Source organism: Odocoileus virginianus, chromosome 29, assembly GCF_023699985.2.
Source record: "Odocoileus virginianus isolate 20LAN1187 ecotype Illinois chromosome 29, Ovbor_1.2, whole genome shotgun sequence".
Classification (NCBI taxonomy): Eukaryota; Metazoa; Chordata; class Mammalia; order Artiodactyla; family Cervidae; genus Odocoileus; species Odocoileus virginianus.
The window spans coordinates 37,432,834-37,457,601 of record NC_069702.1 but is presented as its reverse complement, the minus strand read 5'-3'; the positions used below and the strand labels follow the sequence as shown (position 1 = coordinate 37,457,601).

At 36.5% G+C, this 24,768-nt stretch overlaps 1 protein-coding gene across 33 annotated transcripts in view; it reads left to right on the top strand.

Moving 5' to 3' along the window:
* ADGRL3 (adhesion G protein-coupled receptor L3) overlaps positions 1-24,768 on the top strand; it is a 912,058-nt gene that overhangs the window by 534,236 nt on the left and 353,054 nt on the right. The window lies entirely within an intron of this gene.

Here is a 24,768-nt window from a genome sequence, read left to right as displayed (position 1 = left end):
ATTAAATCTAAGCTTCCTGTGCTGCCAACATATTGAGAATTAAAAATATTCATCCAGAGGGAACAGACTGGATAGAAAATGCAAGAATTACATGAACTAAAGCACTCTTTAGAATGTATCCTTTATACTCCCAAGAAGTGAGTTTTTGCAATTTTTATATCAGAAAAAATATATACCAATAAATTATTTTTTTTCTTCAGGAATAATGAAAAATCAAACATTCAAAAATGAAGCATTTTTGTTCCTTTTTATTTAATTCAAAGGTAGAATCACCATCTCAAAAGAAAAATTTTTGATCTAACTAGTTAATTATTCATGGAATACCTTAGTGAAGATCACTTAGGAAATCCTGTATTCTCATACTAAATATGCAACTCATCCTAGAGGGAGAAAACTCCTGGGATCAAAACAAATCCCAGGTTCCGATATCCTTTGACATCTCAGAAGAAACAAACTGTCTGGGGATCAGCAAGTTTACTGTGCCGAGAGATATTTCTAGGCTTCCCTCATTTCTGTTTATTTAAAAAGCAGTGCATTGCTCATGAGCTATATGTGTGCATACTCTGATAATAGAAATTTGGCCAGCAAGAAATGAATTTAAATGTAAAAGTAATAGTGAAAGCAGTTAGGAGAAAATTCCATTGTTTGCTTATTTAAGATGTAATTGATTAGAAGTATATCTAATGAAGTTTTATAGGCTAACTTTGTTATAAAGAAGCACAAGTGTATAGGTTTTATTGAAATCCCAGTTGAGGTTCCCATTCTTACATTGTTATTTCCAGGGACTGACCCTTCTATAAAAATATAAAGCTAAATGACCATTTATTGTGCATCAGTGATATTTTGAAGAACTAAAATTTGTAGTCTATTTTAGAACTGTGACAATTATACTTGGATTTCATAATAATAATATCTTTGTGAAAAATATAGAATAGCTACTTCCAAAGGCATTTTTAAAAAGTATGAATTAAGGTGTGCTTCAGTTTTAAAGACAGTTTTAAGAAACTTACATTCATATTTTTGAAACATGAAAACTGAAGAAGGCTTTTTGTATATTGGTTTTTTACAAAATTTTTAAAAATTAAAGAATTTCACAGCTGTTTCTTCAATTTTATGTCTTTTCCAAATTTCTTTCAGGAAAACTACTCCAAAATCCTATGCCAAACTCATTCTGAAAAATCATTTTCTTAAATCATTTTGATATAAATGAGAACTTGCTTCCACACATTTGTTTAAAAGGATTGTGATTTACCACAGAGTTCCTCTCTCTCATAAATTTGTAGAGTTGGGCAATTTGATTCCAGATATCCTGTATTTACAGGTTTCTGATAATCCTAAAAATGTACTGATTACTTTAGAAGTATGTCCATACTATATTAGAATATTTATCTGATTATTTCATTAAATAAGAATTATAAACACAGGTGCAACCACTTTTCCAGGTTATATATGCTTTAATTTATATGATACAATATGATTATTTGAACTATCTTCAGTCATTTCAGTTAAAAGTATAATAAATACTAGAAATTCATTTAGTAACTTGAATTTAAAAGAAAAGAATCCAAAAGAAATTGAAAATCATAAAATAAAATAGAGTGACTTGTTTGAAAGGTAGGATGGTTTAGTAGAAAAATGACCAGGTAGCAGGATCCTGTTACTTAACAAAAACCTGGATACTTTAGCTTAGGTAAACTGTTAAAATTTTCTGAATCTCACCTTACCAACGTTCCCTCATCTATAGAACAGCCACCCCATTTAATCTGTGGTTTCACTTTCCATGGTTTCAGTTACCCATGGTTAGCCTCAGTCTAAACTTATTAAGTGGAAAACTCTAGAAATAAGCAATTTGTAAGTGTTAAATAGTATGCCATTCTAGGTAGCTGGATGAAATCTGCTGTCCTCCTGCAGACATGAATCACCTCTTGTCTAGTATATTTACTGTGTTCACTACCCACTTGTTAGTATCTCAGGAGTCACTGGGTCATCACCTCAGCTGTCTCGTGATGATAGTTATCACGCCATCATAGTACTTTTGTTCAAGTCACCAGTATTTTACTTAGTAAAGGGCCCCAGAGTGCACGAGGAGTGATGCTGGAAATATGGATTGTTCTTTTTTGCTGTGACTAATGTATAAATTAAATGTTATCATAGATATGTATAGGAAGAAAGACAGTATATTTGGGGTTTGGTGCCATTTGCAGTTTTAGGCATCCACTGAGGTTCTTAGAATATATTCCCCTTAGAATGGTCTTAGAATGGGTAAGTTAGTGGGAGACTATTACAAGTCCTGATTTAGGTGATGATGAGCTCCTTTACTTTAGAATGAAAAAGCACTGTTTGTTGTTGTTTTCCCAAAAGTGAAAATATTCACTTATTAAAAGAGCTGACATTTATTAACATTTACTACATGTCATTTACTACATTGGTTATAAGACTCTTTGCAGATGACCCCATGGACTACACAGTCTATGGAATTCTCCAGGCCAGAATACTAGAATGGGTAGCCTTTTCCTTCTCCAGGGGATATCCCCAACCCAGCGATCAAACCCTGGTCTCCCACATTGCAGGCAGATTCTTTACCAGCTGAACCACAGGGGAAGCCCAAGAACATTGGAGTGGGCCTATCATTTTCCAGCAGATATTCCCGACCCAGGAATCAAACCGGGATCTCCTGCATTGCAGGTAGAATCCTTACTAACTGAGCTATCAGGGATGCCCTTTATGTTTACATACTCTCTTTTATTTAATTCTCACAATCTCCTCTCTGTTAAAAATGTGTGTCATAACTTTACTAAAGAAGAAACAAACTCAGTAGGATAAGTAGAGTGTTTCTTATAAAATGTTGTAATAGCTAGAAAATGGCAGAGCCAAGAAGTTGAGTATCTTTGGAATATTTGTTCTTAAGGACTCAACTCTATTTTCCATGCATAGATTTTCCCCTTTATATTTTCACGAGTTATTCAGTGGTGTTCAATATTCAACTTTTATCAGTACAGTAATGGCACGTGATGAAGAAAGAGCTTCAAGAACTCAGGCCCTTTTTCTCAGGTCTTTTGCTACTTACTTTTAAGAGGTTTGTATTCCTCTCTTAAAATTCAGCTGTAGCAGCTGATTTGCTACAAACTTTTTTTTTCCCAAACATCTAGTGAAGCTTTATGGCAAAGACTAAATTGCGCTCTAAAAATACTACCCACAATTTCAAATGAGGCTCTTACCTACGTAGTAACTTTAAAAGTTTTTTAAATTACCTGCATTATAAGAAGAAAAAAAAAAAACTTGTATGTAATTAAAATGCTTGTTAAAAGACCTCATTGTATTAGTAGAAGACAGACATCATATTTAGGATTCAATATTAATATTTGAAACTTTTCTAACTGTACCACTGAATAAACAACCAGACAAGAGATGCTGTTAGGTTCTGTTTGTCATATAGTTTTATAATATCCATTTTAATTTTGAATTTAAGATGATAAAGTGTATATGGTGATATATTTTATATTTATGAATGATTTGATCTTAATATTGATGTGTGAGAAAATATTGATATTTTCTTTTATTTTACACACACTCTGTATTTTTCCATGGTAATATTGATTTTTAAGGTAATACTTTTTCTTGGCAAAATATAGAAAAGAAGGAAATATATAAATACAGGGAAAAACAAAATTATGTATAAAAATATATTAATATTAATGATATATAAGCATATTAGAGGTAATATAGAAAAATACAACAAAGTCTGTTGTATCACATAGGAGAAGGAAAGTTGAAAATATCTAAGATAAGCTTGCCATAATTTTTGCACAGAGTTTTAGGAGTCAGTAAATAGGTAGATAATTGAACAAAGTTTTAAAAGGACCTTTACCTGAATCAATCAAATGTAATGACTTCATTTGAAAAGATGACAATAGGAAATAAAATAAGGAAAATGAGTAATTGTTAACAATGTAGTGAGGCTACTGAATTGTCTTACACTGAGTTTTTTGGATGTCTTGTACTCAATTTTTTTTCAAATTGTGAAAGTTACATTTAATCTTTTCTTCCTACTATTTGTATTATCTTGTTTGGGTTTATAGGTACCCTGTTTTGGGGTAAGATGAATTAATATTTTTTCTGTTGCTGTCCCACCTTAGTTCCACTGTGACTTTTATAGCTTTTACCTTTCCTTCTGCGACTTGATTTTCCTCCTTTGTGATATTTTCTCTCCAAGAGATGACCCAAATATTCAAGAGGTTAAGCCTCAGCCTTTACCAGTGCCACATATTTGCTCTCTCATCTTCTTCTCACCCTACCCCATGACTTCTGGCCTGATTTGGGATAAAATTTGTAAGCATCTTTAAGTAGAGTTTCCTTCATTTAGCCAATTTACAGGGATGACTTGAGTTAGAAAGAAAACAATAAAACAACTAACCACCTACACAGAGTATTTCTGAGCAAAGAAATCTTTGCTTTATATCCTGCTGACAATTTGTCTTTCTTCCAAGGCATACAATTTCATGCACATTACACTCCAAAACTGCTTGTCTTCACTCACAGTCCAGCTTTTCTATTCAGATGTTTCTTCTTTTTAAAAATACAAAGCACATTTTATTTATTCTAGTAATCTTCTCCTCTGGTAGATTTTCTTAAGAGATGTGGGAAGCACATAATTGGAGAGGTACTAGAAACAAGTGTTTGGTTAAACCAGTCTTATTTTATAGCACTTACAGACCTTTCCACCATTCACATTAGCCATCTGGAATTATGTATAAGATTGTCTTTATAGAAAGACTTGCAAAAAGGGCATTATCAGAAATTAACGCTTATAATTAATTAGATAACCTACTTTTTTTTTACTAGAAAAATGCCATACTTTCAACACTTAAAGTGAACAAAGCCTTTAAATATTTAATTATAAATAGCTCAATATATTTTAGGGCTTCACTGGTAGCTCAGTTGGTAAAGAATATGCCTGCAGTGCAGGAGATCCAGGTTCAATCCCTGGGTTGGACAGATGCTCTGGAGAAGGAAATGACAAACCACCCCAGTGTCCTTGCCTAGAAAATCCCATGGACAGAGGAGCCTGGTGGGCTGCAGTCCATGGGGTCACAAAGAGTCAGGCACGACTGAGTTACTAACACACACACAGATATATTTTACAAGTACTGTTTAACTAAGTATATATTTTTAAATGTGCACTGAGTGTATATTTTAAAGTGTGAACACATTGGTTTCCTACTGGTATTTATTATGTAAATAAATCATCATATATTTTAAAGCTCATTGTCCTGAAATTGCATAGGTTTAAGTTTTTAAATATCAAATAATATCAAGATATAATTTGATTTCCAATGCCTCAGTACCTTTTCCAGTTTGATACATAGGAGATATTCAATAAATATGTATTGAATGATTGCAAGAATAAATGTAATCAAAATTTATCCTCTAAAAGTATTATGTTCATTGCTAGAATGATAAACAAAAGAAACTCTTATCTACAGGACAGACCTTATTAACTCAAAGGAAAGATTTATGGTTAAAAAAAAAAAAACAGAATATACTAATTTTAGTTTCTCCAAGTTATTTCATGTTTGTTAATATATTCCTCACAAATGCTATGTTGTGCTGTGCTAAGTCGCTTCGGTCATGTCCGACTCTTTGCGATCCTATGGACTATAGCCTGCCAGGCTCCTCCATCTATGGGATTTTCCAGGCAAGAATACTGGAGTGGGTTGTCATTTCCTTCTCCAGGGGATCTTCCCAACCAGGAATCAAACTGGTGTCTCTATGCCTCCTGCATTGGTAGGCATGTTCTTTACCACTAGTGCTACCTGGGAAGTGCCTCAGGAATGCAACTAGCAACCAATTTGTTTTCCATATTATTTTTTTATATCTTCTTATAATATAGCAAGTATTATCCTTCTATAAGAGGAATGTCAGTTATCTAAATTCTCTGTTTTTAGAATGATACTTAAAAGAACATCAAAATTCTCCCTTTCCTTTCTCCTTTTTCCCCCACTAGTTTCTTTCTTAAATATTTTCTCTATACTTGACATTATCTTGCACCTAACATACAATTTATAAAGCTTTTGTAAGTCAGTCAGATTATTTGGCAGTTAATTAAAACTTTTATTGTATATAATAAATATGAAATAGTCATAAAAATTGCTATTATATGTTTGAAAAACAGGAAGGATGAGTGGACTATATACTTTCTTAGAAGTTCTCATCCTAAATTCTCTCATACTTTTAACTAGCTGCTTCACATATTTATGGAAATTAATTTCAACTAGATGATGTCAGTTGCTTTCAAGATCTCCCTCCTTTATTCTCCTTTCCTCAACCAATTTATATTGCAGACCAGGCATTGTGCTAAATAGTTGGCAGAAAGCTAAGATAAAAATTCTGTCATTGAGGAATTTAGCCATATGAGACTCAAGGTCCCCAAAGTTACACTGTTACTTGTTCAGCAAAGCAGTTGAGCACTTCGTATTCACCGGTGCATTGAGAAGACATGCCCGTCTCATAGTGCTTGATGTTTGTAATGGGTGGGTACATCTTTAGGGAAGGTTTTCTGAAAGAGATGACCCTTGAGCTGAGCCTTAAAGAATGAGCAGATTTTAGTGAGAAGGGCAATCAGTTTTGGCTGATGGGGCAATGACAGATAAGAAACTGTTATGGTGAATATAAAACAATAACAGTTTGATATTTGTATAAAAACAAAATACAAGAGTGACAGGAAATGAAGCCATCTATTGGCAGGGTAGAAATCCTGATGTCCCTCTATGCTGGGATTCTTTTGAGTCCTGATACTCATCACAGTGAGGAACACAAAGAGAAAATTATTTTTAGTGTAATTAACTAATATATTAATTAGAAATACTTGTTTGCAATCTGCAAAAAACAATTTTGACTAAGTTGAAAAACAGTCTTTTGGGGGAAGAGGGGGTTGGGAAATAACAGAGTAATAGTTCCAGAATCAAAAGAGAAAAAGGTAAAACTCAAGTGTGAAAAAATAAGATCCAGTGATCTAAAGAGTATTAGTGGACAGCAAGGACTCCATGTTTGGATAAATCAGTTCCAAAAATAGTCTGTGTAATCTAAGTCCTGTAAAGATCTCTGCTAGGACATCAGTGTTAGTTGCTCAGTCATTTCCGAGTCTTGGCGACCCCATGGACTATAGCCCGCCAGGCTCCTCTGTCCTTAGGGTTCTCCAGGCAAGAATACAGGAGTGGTTTGCCATGCCCTCCTGTAGGGGATCGTCCCAACCTAGAGATCAAACCTGGGTCTTCTGTATTGCAGAAGGATCTTTACCATCTGAGCCACCAGGGAAGCCCTGGGACATCAGGACTGTATGAGATTCAGAAAGAGCCTACATGTAATTAAAAAGAAGCAAATTCAGTAGACTGTGCAATTTAGTCACTCAGTCATGTCTGACTCTTTGCGACTCTATGGGCTGCAGCATGCCAGACTTCTCTGTCCATCACCAAATCCTGGAGCTTGCCGTGTGCCAAATACAGCCTGCAAGGGATTTCTTTAGGCCTCTTAGATATCAACAAGTCAGTTTTAACATTAAGTCTGGAGAAACATTTGACCTGTTTTCCCTTGGGCAACTGCAGACCAGAGCTGAGTATGTGCTGCACCGTCTAAACAGGGTCTGTTCTTTGCTACCTCGTGTAATTTCCATTGCTTTTTGTATTGTACCTGGTTCATTAAGGCTCCGCAGGTGGTCCATAGGGTATGGGCTTTGCCTGGTGGTAAAGAATCAGCCTGCCAAAGCCAGAGATGCAAGAGAAGCAGGTGGATCCCTGGGTTGGGATTATCCCCTGTAGGAGTAAAATGGCAACCCACTCTAGTATTCTTGGCTGAAGGATTCCATATACAGAGGAGTTTGGCAAGCTTGCAACTTTTGTTCTAGATTTTGTATCCAATCAATGTTAATAGGAGTAAAAGCACTCTAAATAGTTACTTTTTATTTTCAAAATATATTGTATTAATTTTTTGCACCAACAATAAGTCTGCCAATAGAAGTTTATCAGTACCTTTTTTTTTTAAAAAAAATCAGTACCTATTATAGGTCAGTCACTGTGTTAAATGCTGGGGAAAAGTAGATTTTGGTCTTAAGGATCTAATGGTCTAGGGTAAGGCAAATAATAAACACATGAACTCATAATCATCAGTGATAAAAAAATGAAAGAAGAAAATAAGCACAGTTGTATGATAGGAAACAACAAAAGGGCCAGCTTATATAGGTGTGATAAAAGAATGCTCTCAAGAGAGGATATTTTCAAACTGAAGAATGAGAAAGAGGCGGTCAGGCAAAGAACCCAGGAAAGAGCTTTCAAAAGAGAGAGATCATTAGTTCCAAAAAAGCCTGAGGTTGGAAAAAGGTTGTTTGTCCCAATACCTAATACAAAGTCAATGTGACTTCAGTCCAGTTAAGATGAAGAAAAAGTGACTTGGAGAGATACCAATCAGCACTTAATACTATTACTATCATTAAAGAAATTGGGATATTCTATTAGTGGGAGTTCAGATGGCTGCCATAGTTTTGGGAGTGAGCTTTGCATTATCTGCTAATGTTGATAGCACATGTGTCTTTTGCTTCTGGCTGGGGGAGTGATTGGAAGGAGCACTAATTAGTACTAGAGATACTCTGTTTCTTAGTAGTTAGTGGTTACAAAGGTATTCCTTCTGTCTCAGAATACTTACGTATTTGTTTTGTAAGAGTCAGGCGCGACTGAGCAACTGAACTGAATACCATTAATAATGAAGCAGCAATTTCTTTCAAGTTTCTAGCATTTGTTGATAGTCAAAATATGATTGCAGAATGAAATTAAAGTGACATTATTCTACAGTAACGTAAAGGTAAATTTACATCAAATAAACCAAACATCAAATGGCATCAATATCTAGATAGAATTTTTATATATTTACAGCCATTTAATAATATGTAAATGTAAATGTGATGCTAATCATCAGTAAACAAGATGAATTACAAGGATTAAAAATTAACTGGATTTGGAAAGTTAGGAGAGTATTTGATTTAGGAAGCAAAATGTTATTATAGACTTACAGTTTCAGAGGTTAACTTACCCATGCTCACTTACTTTATTTGAAATAGTAAGATTATATAACTAATGCACTTGAACTTAATTCAAATAAAATTTTATAAGACCCTCAAATTGAATAACATAAACATGGCGTTTAAAGAGACATGGATTATAGCATTTTGTTTTTAAAATACACAGCATAGGGACAAAACGTAGTGAAAATATGTGAAAGTGAAGGTTTTCTTTCCAAAGTGTTTGCTAGTAGGAGCATCTTATAGCAAATATGATGTGTGAGATCTTCAGAGTTGGTTTTTCAGATAAATTTTTTCTAAATTCTTGTAAAATCAATTGAAATACTATATGAAAGGGTATTATTGTATTATAATCATTAATCTTATGAAACCAGAAAAAAATAATCAATTGTGTAGAAAGTACTTAATCCAAATATTAAAATTTTGCATAATAGTACCTCAATAAAATGTGTAATTAGTAAAGGGAAAAATGTATATAAAGTTTAATGTTTTGTTTTATTTTTGAGGATTTTCTCAAATGATAGGAGATCACAGATCCCATGAATGTTGTAAATTTTATTAAATTGCTTAAAACTTTTTCAAAGCCCTGCTATAAAAGCCAAATTATTTTAAACAATTAAATACTTATATGGTAGACTCAATATGATCCCTTAAAGAAATCCATATCTTAATCCTATGATTAGGTGTTTATAAGTGTCAGAGAGACTTTGCAGATTTATTTACAGACTTTGAAGATCTTGAGATGGGGACATTATCCTGGATTACCCATGGAGACCTAATCTAATCATAAATGCCCTTATAAAAAGGAGGCAAGACATTAACAGATGAATGGATAAAGAAGTTGTGGTACATATATACAATGCAATATTACCCAGCCATAAAAGGAGTGAATTTGACTCAGTTCTGGTGAAGGGGATGAACCTAGAGCCTGTTATGCAGAGTGAAATAAGCCAGAAAGAGAAATAACAAATATCATATATTAACACATATATATAGAATCTAGAAACAAATGGTCCGGATAAACTTATTTGCAGGCAGTAATAGAGACACAGACATAGAAAAGAAACTTGTGGACATAGTGAGGGAAGGTGAGGGTGAGACAGACTGAGTGAGTAGCACCAAAACATACATTACTATATGAAAAATAATTCTAGTGGGAAGTTGGTATATAACCCATAGAGTTCAGCCTAGTGCTCTGTGACAAACGAGAGGGGTGGGATAGGATGGGGTGTAGGGGGAGGTTTAAGAGGAGAGGGACATATATATATTTATGGCTGATTCACTTTGTTCTATGGCAGAAACCAACACGACATTGTAAACAATTATCCTCCAATTAAAACTAAAATTTAAAAAGGAAAGTAATAAATAATATTCAAATGAAGAGATATGACAACAGCAGCAGAGATTGGAGGGATGCATGCTGAAGATGGAGGCAGGGGCTGCTGACCAAGGAATCAGGTGTCCTATGAGACACTGGAAAGAACAGGGACATAGACATTGCACTAGAGCACCCAGAATGAGCACAGTTCTGCTGACCTCTTAATTTTAGCCCTTAAGACCGATTTTGAACTTCTGACAATGTATGTTGTTTAAAACCACCAAGTTTGTGGTAATTTGTTATAGCACCACTAGAATACTAAGTATAACCTGTTACAATTTTTTTCTGAAATGATTAACACATTTGAAAAAAATTTTTTTACTTATGACATAAACTAGTGAAGACAGTTTTATTTTCTGAATAAAGATGATTGTGTATTTCTCTAATGATATTTTTAAAAGGTAAACATGGAAACTGTCTCTGCCATGGACTGGCTGGATATGAGATGCATAACATGTTGTTATAGACAGAAATCATTTTAATTCTATGACTATAGCAAGCCTAAAGCAAACCAAAGTCAACTTAATGGTTTGAAAAATCAATTTTAATGTATTACATATATCTATTACTTATAGTAGGAAGCAAAATTATTGAATGGGTGAATAAGTGGTTTATGATAAATATATGAGCTAATCAGATAGAGTGAATAAATGCAGTGAGTTTCCATTTAAGTTTTCTTGTACTTTAAACAAAGAAGAAATTTTTAGAGTAACTGACTTGTAATACTTGAATTAAATCCATTATTTATGGACTTCCAAGTCTACTCTGCATGTATTAATTTAATTCCATTTTATCAGCACTTAGTTGTTCAGTCGTGTCTGACTCTGCGACCCCATGAACTGTAGCCTGCCAGTCTCTGTCCATGGGATTCTCCAGGCAGAAATACTGAAGTGGGTTGCCATTTCCTTCTCCAGGGGATCCTCCTGACCCAAAGATCAAAACCTGGCCTCCTGCATTGCAGGCAGATTCTTTACCATCTGAGCCACCAGGGAAGCCCAATAAAAACCTAATTATCTTCAGAATTTTACACAATGTCTAGATGCTCCCAATATTATAAATACAATTGTTTTCTAACTTCCAAGGAACCACAATCTTCTCACAATTCTGTCATCATTAGAGTAATTATATTAACATTGAATTAGAAAGGGAAAGGAACTCAGTATTCCTTTGTTTTTATTATTGTGTTTTAATAGTATATTTTGTCCTCTTTGTGCTAATTGCTTTTATACTTCAATTGGAATAGAAACCAATGCAGGATAGAATAATAAGTGACATAGAGACAAAAGAAGTGGCTCTTTCCAAGTGTTCTTCATGGCAATGACATATTTCTAATTATTACTTAAGCACATGGCAGGTTCTGTCACATTTTCCATTCCCTTACCAGTTCTCTCAAGCATGAGACTATAACAGTGCTTAAGAGTGAGAACCTTAGAATTTATGTTCTGATTTTGCTAATTAATAGCTGTTTTCTAGTGAAATGACTTTATTGCTCTGTGAATGAGTCTTTTCACATAGAAAGTTGGGATCATAATCAACTCACATAGTGTCTGTGAAAATTAAAATTAAATATACATAAAAAGGTTTATACAGTGACAGCCATATCAAATTAAATTCCCAGTATATATATTAAATACTGAGTATATCATAGCTATTAAAATTAAGATGGTTGTGACATTTCACCCATTTCTAAAGTTTTTTGACAATCAGTGTTATGGTGTACTTGGGCTTAGAATTGTTATGCTGTTAATTTCTCCCAGGAAGCCCTGGGTATCCTAGAGTTATAGCTATCTCTATTGTACTAGACTGTCAGTATAGATTCACAGACAAGACCTTTTGTCTTCATTCTTCTTTTTTTTATTTTTTATTTTAGATCACCTCAGGATTTTGAGTCCTTCTTAGAACTAGTTACACAGCAATCTGTCCTATGATTTAGCTCTTGAACCAGTGCTATTTTATGCAGTTGTTCTCTTTGACCCCAAAGTGGTACTAAGACACATCAAGCAAATTTTCTCATCTACCCTCAATTCTGTGCATTCTTTTAGCACATATTCCCTAATCTGCATCCTCTTTAGACTTAACCTTCAACAGATAATTGGACTAAAGATTTACTGAGCGTGGCCCCACCCATCGGAAGAAGACCTAGTTTCCCCCTCAGTCAGTCTCTCCCATCAGGAAGCTTCCATAAACCTCTTACCCTCCTCCATCAGAGGGCAGACAGATGGAAAACCACAGTCACAAAAACTAACCAATCTGAACACATGGACCACAGCCTTATCTATCTCAATGAAACTATGAGCCATGCCATTTAGGGCCACCCAAGGTGGATGGGTCATGGTGGAGAGTTCTGACAAAACGTGGTTCACTGGAGAAGGGAATAGCAAACCACTTCAGTTGAGAACCCCACGAACAATATGAAAAGGCAAAAAGATAGGACACCGAAAGAGGAACTCCCCAGGCCAGTAGGTGCCTAATATGCTACTGAAGATCAGTGGAGAAATAACTCCAGAAAGAATGAAGAGACGGAGCTAAAGCAAAAGCAACACCCAGTTGTGGATGTGACTGCTGATGGAAGTAAAGTGGGATGCTGTAACGAGCAACACTGCATAGTAACCTGGAATGTTAGCTCCATGAATCAAGGTGAATGGGGAGTGGTCAAATAGGAGATGGCAAGAGTGAACATCGACATTCTATGAATCAGCGAACTAAAGTGGACTGGAATGAGTGAATTTAACTCAGATGACCATTATATCTACTACTGTGGTCAAGAATCCCTTAGAAGAAATAGAGTAGCCATCATAGTGAACAAAAGAGTCCAAAATGCAGTACTTAGATGCAATCTTGAAAATGACAGAATGATCTCTGTAATTTTCCAAGACATATAACAGTAATCCAAGTTTGTGCCCTGACCAGTAATGCTGAAGAAGCTGACGTTGAACAGTCTAGACTGTTCAACGTCAGCTTCTTCAGCATTACTGAAGAAGCTGAAGAAGCTGAAGAAGCTGAAGACCAGTAATGCTGAAGAAGCTGACGTTGAACAGTCTATGAAGACCTACAAGACCTTCTAGAACTAATAATCAAAAAAGATGTCCTTTTCATTATAGGGGACTGGAATGAAAAAGTAGGAAGTTAAGACATACCTGGAGTAATGAGCAAATGTGGCCTTGGAGTACAGAATGAAGCAGGGCAAAGGCTAACAGAGTTTGCCAAGAAAACACACTGGTCATAGCAAACACCCACTTCCAACAACGCAAGAGAAGACTCTACACATGGACATTACCAGCTGGTCAACACTGAAATCAGATTGATCATATTCTTTGCAGCCATAGAAGGAGAAGCTCTATATAGTCAGCAAAAACAAGACCAGAAGCTGACTGTGGCTCAGATCATGTACTCCTTACTGCCAAATTCAGACTTAAATTGAAGAAAGTAGAGGAAATCACTTTTTCAAGGGATTAGACAGAGTGCCTGATAGAGTGCCGGAAGAACTATGGATGTAGGTTTGTGACATTATACAGGAAGCAGTGATCAAGAACATCTCCAAGAAAAAGAAATGCAAAAAGGCAAAATGGTTGCCTGAGGAGGTCTTACAAACAGCTATGAAAAGTGGAGAAGTAGATATTCCCATCTGAATGCAGAGTTCCAAAGAATAGCAAGGAGAGATAAAAAAGCCTTCCTCTGTGATCAATACAAATAAATAGAGGAAAACAATAGAATGAGAAAGACCAGGGATCTCTTCAAGAAAATTAGAGATAGCAAGGGAATTTTTATGCAAAGATTTGCGCAATGACGGAAATGGTATGGACATAACAGATGCAGAAGATATTAAGAAAAGGTGGCAAGAATACACAGAACTACTCAGAAAAGATCTTCATGACCCAGATAATCATGATGGGTTGGTCACTCACCTAGAGCCAGACATCCTAGAGTACTAAGTCATTTGGGCCTTAGGAAGCATCACTGTGAACAAAACTAGTGGAAGTGGTGGAACTCCAGTTGAGCTCTTTCAAATCCTGAAAGTTGATGCTATGAAAGTGCTGCACTCAATATGCCAGCACATTTGGAAAACTCAGCAGTGGTCACAGCAATGAAAAAGGTCAGTTTTCATTCCAATCCCAAAGAAAGGCAATGCCAAAGAATTCTCAAACTACTGCACAATTGTACTCATCTCACACGCTAGCAAAGTAATGCCGAAAATTCTCCAAGTTAGGCTTCAACAGTATGTGAATTGTGAACTTCCAGATGTTCAGACTGGATTTAAAAAGGCAGAAGAACCAGAGATTATATTGCCAGCATCTGCTGGATCATCTTGCTGGAAAAAGCAAGAGAATCCCAGAAAACCATCTACTTCTGCTTTGTTGACTATGCCAAATTCTTTGACTGTGTGGATCACAAGAAACTGTGGAAAATTCTGAAAGAGATAGGAATACCAGACCACCTGTCTGCCTCCTGAGAAATCTGTATGCAGGTCAAGAAGCAACAGTTAGAACTGGACTTGGAACAGACTAGTTCCTAATCAAAGAAAGGAGTATGTCAAGGCTGTATATTGTCGCCCTGCTTATTTAATATAAATGCAGAGTACATCATGAGAAATGTCAGATGGGATGAACCACAAGCTTGAATCAAGATTGCCATGAGAAATATCGATAACCTCAGAAAATGAGATGATACCACCGTTATGGCGGAAAGCGAAGAAAAACTGAAGAGCCTCTTGGTGCAAGTGGAAGCAGAGAGTGAAAATGTTTGCTTAAAACTCAACATTCAGAAAACTAAGATCATAACATCTGGTCCCATCACTTTATGGCAAATAGATGGGGAAATATTGGAAGCAGTGACAGACTATATATATATATATATATATATATATATATATATAGGCTCCAAAATCACTGCAGATGGTGATTGCAGCCATGAAATTAAAAGACGCTTGCTCCTTGGATGGAAAGTTATGACCAACCTAGACAATTTATTAAAAAGCAGATACATTAGTTTGCCAAAAATGGTTCATCTAGTCAAAGCTCTGGTTTGTCCAGTAGTCATGTATGGATATGAGAATTGGACTATAAAGAAAGCTGAGAGCCAAATAATTGATGCTTTTGAATTGTGGTGTTGTAGAAGACTGTCGAGAGTCTTCTCCTTTGGACAGCAGAGATATTCTGCCAGTTCATGCTAGAGGAAATCAGTCCAGAATATTCATTGGAAGGACTAATGCTGAAGCTGAAACTCCAATATTTTGGCCACCTGATGCAAAGAAGTGACTCATTTGAAAAGACCGTGGTGCTGGGAAAGATTGACAGTGGGAGTAGAAGAGGACGACAGAGGATGAGATAGGTGGAATGCATCACCGACTCAGTGGACATGAGTTTGAGTAAACTCTGGGAGTTGGCGATGGACGGGGAGGCCTGGCGTGCTGCAGTCCATGGGGTTGCAAAGAGTTGGACACGCCTGAGCAAGTGAACTGAACTGAGTGGTGCTGGAAATTGCATGAATCACTCCCAATCTTACTATGGATTTGTGCATTGTGTCCTTTAGAGTCATGCGTTTCTCACTGATGTTAACTTTTTAGTGCTTGTTTATTCACCTCCAAACCCATTTTCCTCCATAGATGGCAATAGATAGTGAAAGTGTTAGTCTCTCAGTCATGGCTGACACTTTTGTGACCCCTTGGACTACATGTAGCCCACCAGGCAAATCTGTCCGTGGGATTCTCCCGGTAAGATTACTGAAGTGTGTTCCCATTCCTTTCTCCAGGGAAGATCCCCAAAAGTGATCAAACTTGGGTCTCCCACATTGCAAGAAGATTCTTTACTCTCTGAGCCACCAGGGAAGCCCATCAATAGATAAGAAGGTGTCCGTGTCCTCCAGCATCTCCAGGTGGATCCTGGCCATGTTCAGTTATTTCACTCAACAAGTATTGGTGCAGCCCGCATTATATGAGTTTTCACATACTGACTCTAGGTTAATAACACTAGTGATTAACTATGAAGCAATCTGAACTTGGTTTCTTTTTTTTTTTTTTTTGGTAAACATCCTAATTATTCAGAGTGTAGTTGTAGAATATGATTGTATAGTTATAACTCATTCATTCATAATTGTAAATCGAGCTGTCCTTTCCTCATCCTACTCTGTTTCTTTAAATTTCAGAAGAGGTTTTTTTTTTTCATTTATTTTTATTAGTTGGAGGCTAATTACTTCACAACATTGCAGTGGGTTTTGTCATACATTGACATGAATCAGCCATGGAGTTATATGTATTCCCCATCCTGATCCCCCGTCCCACCTCCCTCCCCACCCAATTCCTCTGGGTCTAGGAAAGACTAGAGAGCTCTTCAAGAAAATTAGAGATAACAAGGGAACATTTCATGGAAAGATGTACACAGTAAAGGAGAGAAATGGTATGGACCTAACAGATGCAGAAGATATTAAGAAGAGATGGCAAGAATATACAGAGGAACTATACAGAAAAGATCTTAATTACCCAGATAAACACAATGATGTGATCATTCACCTAGAGCCAGACATCCTGGAGTGTGAAGTCAAACAGGCCTTAGGAAGCATCACAACGAACAAAACTAGCGGAGGTGATGAAATTCCAGCTGAACTATTCAAATCCTAAGAGATGATGCAGTGAAACTGCTGCACTCAATATGCCAGCAAATTTGGAAAACACAGCAGTGACCACAGGACTGGAAAAGGTCAGTTTTCATTCCAGTCCCAAGTAAGGGCAATGCCAAAGAATTTTCAAACTACTGTATAATTGCACTCATTTTATATGCTAGAAAAGTAATGCTCAAAAGCCTTCAAGCTAGGCTTCAACAGTTCTGGAACTGAGAACTTCGAGATGTTCAAGCTGGATTTAGAAAAGGCAGAGGAACCAGAGAATAAATAGCTAACATTCATTGGATCATAGAAAAAGCAAGAGGGCTCTAGGACAACCTCTACTTCTGCTTCACTGACTATACTAAAGACTTTGACTGTGTGGATCACAACAGACTCTGGAAAATTTTAAAAAAGATGAAAATACCAGACCACCTTACCTGCCTCCTGAGAAAACTGTATGCAGAACAAGAAGCAACCATTAGAACTGAACTTGGAACAAGGGACTGGTTCAACATTGGGAAGGGAATATGTCAAGGCTGTATATGGCACCCTGCTTATTCAGCTTAATGCAGAGTACATCATGTGAAATGCTCTACTGGATGAAGCTTAAGCTGGTATCAAGATTGCCAGGAGAAATATCAATAACCTCAGATATGCAGATGACGCCACCCTTATGGCCGAAAGCAAAGAAGAACTAGAGCCTCTTGATTAAAGTGAAAGAGGAGAGTGAAAAAGTTTGCTTAAAACTCAACATTCAGGAAAAACTAAGATCATGGCTTCCGGTCCCATCAGTTCAGTCAGTCAGTTCAGTCTCTCAGTCGTGTCCGACTCTTTGCAACCCCATGAATCGCAGCACTCCAGGCTTCCCTGTCCATCACCAACTCCCAGAGTTTACTCAAACTCATGTTCATGAGTCAGTGATGCCATCCAACCATCTCATCCTCTGTCGTCCCCTTCTCCTCCTGCCCCCAATCCCTTCCAGCATCAGGGTCTTTTCCAATGAGTCATCACTTCATGGCAAATACATGAGAAAGCATGGAAACAGTGACAGACTTCATTTTCTTGGGCTCTCAAATCACTGCAGGCCATGACTGCAGCCATAAAATTAAAAGATGCTTCCTCCTTGGAAGAAAAGCTATGACAAACCTAGACAGTGTATTAAAAAGCAGAGACTTTAACTTTGCCAACAAATGTCCATATACTGAAAGCTGTGGTTTTTCCAGTAGTCATGTATGAATACGCAAAGCTGAGTGCCAAAGAATTGATGCTTTTGAACTGTGGTGTTGGAGAAGACTCTTGAGAATCCCTTGAACTACAAGAAGATCAAACCAGTCAATGCTAAAGACCATCAACCCTAAATATTCATTGGAAGGACTGATGATGAAGATGAAACTCCAATACTTTGACCAACAGATGAGAACAGTGGACTCGTTGGAAAAAGCCCTGATGTTGGGAAACATTGAGGTTAGTAAGAGAAGAGGATGACAGAGGATGAGATGGTTGGAGGCATCATTGATTCAGTGAGCATGAGTTTGCGCAAACTCAGGAAGACAGTAAAGTTCAGGGAATCCTGGCATGTTGCAGTCCATGTGGTCACGAAGAGTCAGACACGACTGAGCAACTGAACAACAGTAACAGACAGAAGGTGTGATTAAGGCCTTCTTTATAAGATATGTTTTAAATGGATCCCCTTTAATTGATATTTGGCATTCTAATTCATAATAATTAAAATTCTTCCATGACGATTTCAAAATTCAAAATTGCCCTCATGTGAATAACTTGGTTATTTTGTGTCTCTTTACCTTCAATATAAACTATAATTAATACAAGTTGCTGCTGCTGCTAAGTCACGTCAGTCGTGTCCTATTCTGTGTGACCCCATGGACAGCAGCCCACCAGGCTCCCCTTCCATGGGATTCTCCAGGCAAGAATATTGGAGTGGGTTTCCATTTCCTTCTTCATAATACAATTTAGGATAGCATATTGAAAAATGCTATCAAAAAACCCAACTTTATCAATATCATGAAAGAGCAATCTTTTGTGCATACAGCTTGATTTCAAGTCTTGTAACATGTCTCATAAATTTATTTCAAAATTACCTAGAGAAAGCCAATAAGTGAACATTTTTAGAGGAGGTGGGGTGTGCCATTGCCTTTTATGTTCACTATAGGCTAACTATTTACTTTTGGAAGCTTTCAAATTTACATCCAAATTTCTGCAGTAAATCTTTTCTCATTTTAGTTTTTAAAGTAGCTTGAAATAGATTCACTGCTCAGTTACATTGAGATTTAATAGTTTCTAAAAACTGTCTGCAGTTAAAAACAACAAAACAAAACCCAGCAAATGTAATTATGGAGACAAGAAAAGAATGAATCTCTTTCAAAAGGCAAAGAGGAATGAATCTCTCTCAAAAGGCAGAGCATAGGCTTTCCTATACTGTTGTTTTCCTTGACTTGCTCTCTTTCCTATTCTTACTCTTAGAAAATTCATTGTTGTTAAGTTTATCAACACAAAAGGAAAAATTCATATGAAGACCGTATTCAAATTTGTTGGAAACAAAATGCATTTATTTCTGTAACAGGGCTTTTTTTTTTTTTTTTTTGCCTTCTGTATTCATTCTGTTTTCTCAAGCACTGATTGAATTGGTAGTTGCCTGTGTATATCAGATTCTAACAAACTTTTCTTATGGATGTATTCTGGCTTTATCCTGATCTGTTCTATCCTATTTATCGAGCTATTTATCCAAATTCATCAAGGCTTAATTCCAGGAAAAGTGCTTGCTTAGTAAAAGAATATTGCGGAGATTATCAAGGACTAATACTCATATTGAATGAGTTTCAAATATCAAGCTCAGATCTCATAAATTATGAAGTGACTACCCTGCAACATGTGGTATGTGTTACTCTTTTAAAGAATGAGTGATAAGTGTAAAGTGAAAAACTTAAACTATTCTTTGTCTTTAGGACCCAGCAGTCCTTCAGTCATTTTTCAACATTTGCCTACATTTGTGATTAGCACTGATTCTAACACAAAACTCAAGATTTTCTGATGTTATATTACTTGATTGAATCTTAACCAGCTGTGCTCCTTGGGGGTGTCAGATGATATTTTCTAAAATGTTGAAATGCCTTTTCTTTATCATCAGGGAGTAACTTAAACACTGGTGGTAACTCTTCACTAAAAATCCCGTTTGTCATTGGTTCTGAAAGTGCTGAAGATTCAGAACTAATAGGAACCAATGTATTAAGGCCATTTTATTTTACTTAAGTATTAGAAAGGCAGAAAGGATCTTTTCTGCCTCATTGATGAAAAATAGATGAAGAGTCTCGCCGTTTACCAGAAATGTTCAAACGAATCTAGTGCTTTAAAATGTTATTTATCTTTTCAATGCAAGCACTTACATTAGTTATTTTGACTCTTCAAATAGCTATGCACACAAAAGAATAAAATAGTTTCTGGCGTGTAATTAGTGCTTGATAAAAATTTGCTATTAGTATTTTAATCTTTCATACAATATGGGTAGAGACCTTAGCCTATTGTTGAAAACACTATATAAATAATAAAATTCTGAATTGTTGTTGTTCTTTAGTTGCTAAGTTGTGTCCTATTCTTTGTGACCCCATGGACTGAGGCCCACAAAGGTCTTCTCTGTCCATGGGATTTTTCAAGCAAGAATACCAGGGTGGGTTGCCATTTCCTTCTTCAGGGGATATTTCAGAACTAGGGATTGTACCCACATCATTCTTTACTGCTGACCCGCCAGGGAAGCCCCAAGCTATAAATAGTATTGTGCTTTCCTGATTTGGGCTCTTGAGATATTCTCCCTGAGAGTGTTTTTAAGAGTTAAAATTCTGATATGGACTAGTATTCATCTATCTTTGAATTATTTCAGTATATACTGTATACTTTAACAGAAACTCAAATCTAATTTTACATTAATGATGGTTGCTAGGTAACTATTTGATGCAAGTAGTTCTGAAACATTTAGCAGATCATTCTGATTGGAGTGGAAACTGGAGTGACTTAGAAGCTGATGGTCCAGGAAACAATTGATTGAGAAAGAACATTGTGGAGTGTTTAATAAAAATAGCTTGTAACTCTTCTACTTGATTTTCTTTCTCTTTGTCCAAATTAAAATATAAAAGGGAGAAATTGCTAGAGAAAAGTGAAATATTTTTCCGAATAGTAGAGATTGTTCTCTGAGCAAGTACCAAGTATTGACACTATGCTAAATACTTTGTATACAGGATCATGTCCTAACAGCAAGGCCAAGGGCAGCCTTTAGCATGCAGTTGCTTCTCTGTGCCGTTACCGCTCACCCTGTTACCAGGCAGCACGTCCCACTTGGCCATTGGTCTGCACCACAGTAGGCCCTCTCACTACTACCAGCCATTAATAAGGGACCCTCAGTGGTCATGCTGAGCCTCTGGTCAGCACTGCAGTGGATCCCACCCACAAGCAGCCAGCTGCCAAGGAGTGTCGCTTAGGAAGAGGCTTTTAGCCAAATGTTGGTGAAGTGGTGGCCTTAGTGGAGAGTGGGGTAGGAGATGGAGCCCATCCTTCTCCCTGGGGCCCTCGCGCTCACCCAGCCTTGAACCAGCATGTGAGCTGGGGGTTCAGGGGACAAACTGGGGGCTGTGTTCGGCAGGGCTCCAGAGCCCTCATTGAGGCAGCGGTGAACATCTTCCCCATCCCTGTCTCTGTGACCTACTAGCAGTGGCAGTCTGCCTGGGTTGCAGTTTGTGGGAACTGCTGTCCCACCCTCCCCAGCCATTTTGGTGGCCTGAGGAAGCTACCGATTCAAATCTGCCTCCTCTTACCCAGGACTGAGTCCCTAGAAGGTGAAAGTATTGCCTCAGGACCTGGTCCTTTCTTGAGAGGGCAGAGAAAAACTTCTGTTTGGTAAAGATTTGGGGTTTCGCAGGTGGTGCTAGTGGTAAATAACCCACCTGTCATTGCAGGAGACATGAGACAGGGGTTCGCTCCTTGGGTTGGGAAGATCCCCTGGAGAAGGGCATGCAGCCCACTCCAGTATTCTAGCTTAGAGAATCCCATGGATAGAGGAGCCTGGCAGGCTAACATCCATGGAATCACAAAAGAGTTGGACACGATTGAAGTAACTTAGCATGCATGCACAAACGGCAGAGATTTACAGAAACATTATTACTGACTTCAAGAACAAAGGATCTGACACCAAGAAGTTTGCAACAACTAACTGCTCCCCTCTCTCACCTTTCCTAGAAAAGGGTTTTGCTAAAGCTTTCGGGAATTTTGGTTTTTTTAAGGCATGAGCCACCCATCTCCTTCTCTGTTCCAGACTCTGACATTCTGGTATTGTTTGGTCTCACTGTCCATCAGGCACACAACTTGCTTTTCGTAACAATTTTGTCCTATAGCAGTTTGCTTATTTATGTAGTATCAGTTCAGTTCAGTTCAGGCGCTCAGTCGTGTCTGACTCTTTGTGATATAGTTCCCATTAAAAAATAAGGAACACAGGAAAATATTCTTAGTCCTTATTTTGTCCAAGTTCCCATGCTTACTAGGTGGGTGGAAAGAAGGGGTGGGGATTTGAATACAGGTCCCTTTGACTCATGCAATTCTGTTCATTTTATTAAAGGCTGGTAAAAATAGCTTCTTATCTGGGAACTGATAATTCTTATCAGCTATCTTTTGCAAAATGTTTTACTATTCTTTAGGGTGATACCTAAAAATTAGAGTCATGTTTGCTGAACTTAGCTTGACATTAAAACAATTTCCATCGGGAGGTGGGAATCTTCTTTAGGAATCTGTGTTAGTACAAGGGTACAAGAGAGAAACTCATTAGTGAGTAGGGTGATCACTGTCACTTATGCTATATCGTTTTATTCTTAGAGCTTTTTTAAAAATTTATGTAGTATAATTCCCATTTTAAAAATCTTGCAAGTCTTTCTCTGAACTGAATCTGATTTATAATGCTTTGTTTCTGTTAATAATTGTTAAACACTTGCATTAGTTTTCTACTGCCCCTATATTGCAACATGGTGATAATTTTATTCCCTTACAGATGTGAAAGTCAGAAGGCTAAAATAAGGTTACTGATGGAATCCATTGCTATTAGGGAGTTCATTCCCTTGACTTTTCCAGCTTCTAAAGGCTGCCTGAATTCTATGCCTTGTGGCCCCTTCCTCCATCTTCAGAGCACATCACTCCACCCTCTGCTTCTGTCTTCAGGTCTCTTCTCTGACACTGACCCTCTTGTTTCTCTTTGATAAGGACCCATTTTAGGCTCACCTGGATGATTCAGGATTGTCTTCTCATCTCAAAATCCTTAACTTAATCACGCCTGTAAAAGTTCATTTTGCAATGAAAATTAAAACATGCACAGGCTCAAGGGATTATGGTATGGACAGTTGAGAAACAGGGCATTATTCAGCCTTCCACAATTTTTTTTTTAATTAAAGTGCATGATTTTATTTTAAAAAGAATATAGTTCAGTATAGAATATACTTCAAGAATATATGTCAAGCTCTATTGCTTTATTGCTTAATGACCAAATATACTTGTTTATCAAATATCAACTATCATAGAATGTTCATACTATCTAGGAGAAAATGGGCAGTCCATGGCTGATTTCAGATTGATGGATTACATTGAAACCAGTCTGCTTACCTTTTTCTTCTACAGCAAAGTGTCTTTTTTTCTGATTACATAAATAAAGAATAAGTGATCAAATAATAAAAATATTATAAAAATATAAATGAAGATGAAAGTAAAGTTTACTTGAGTTTCTACAACTGGAGGTAAATTCAACTATCTTTGGTACCAACCGTTATTTTAGGTGTTGATTTATACATTGATATATACACATGTGATTTTACAAGGATGGAATTTTTATATATATACAGCATACATATATATGTATTTATGTATGTGCATATATAAATATATATATGTGTGTATATGTATACATACATATATATATATCTATAGGCACACATATAAACATATAATTCAGTGTATGTTTTTGATAGTTGTACTCAGGAATCCTTTGGAGATTTTTACATGAATAGAGATTTATATATGTGGGTGTCTAGGTATGTGTGTATGTCTTTACAAAAATTAGATCATATCGCATATGCATCTTTCTTCTTTCATTTATGATATCTTGTGAAGTTAGCCAGAGTCAGCTGGTATAATTTGGTTCTTTTTTAGTGGCTTTATAATAGTTCATGGGTTTATGTAGACCATGTATTGAGTCATTCTCCTATTGATGAAAATTTTCATTTTCCTTCATATGTAAAAAGATGAATAATGTTTAAATCTTTACCAGTAAGATGATCTTGGTTAATCTACTAAGAATCATTTGTTTTATATTACTTTCAAACAGCGTGAGGCACTTGCTACTTGAATAAGAAAACCTGTTTGCTGACTGAAGTTAATGGTTCAGTATATCGAGTCAAACTGGACGGGACTGAACTTATGATTTTTATAATTCTCCACCAAAGTGATTGACCAATACCACTACAATTCTTAGCCTTTGTTAACATTTGTGGCATGTATTTTGTGAACCAGTACTGTCACTGAACTTGGAACGTTTTTATTAAATAAACTTTGGAAGTATCGCATAACATCTGTCATAGCTAGTACAACTCACTTAATCAAAATACTATGATGGAAGAACCAAAGTAACTTTGAGCTACTCAGAAAACAGAAGGGCTAGGACACAAATGAACTAATTTCTGTTGTG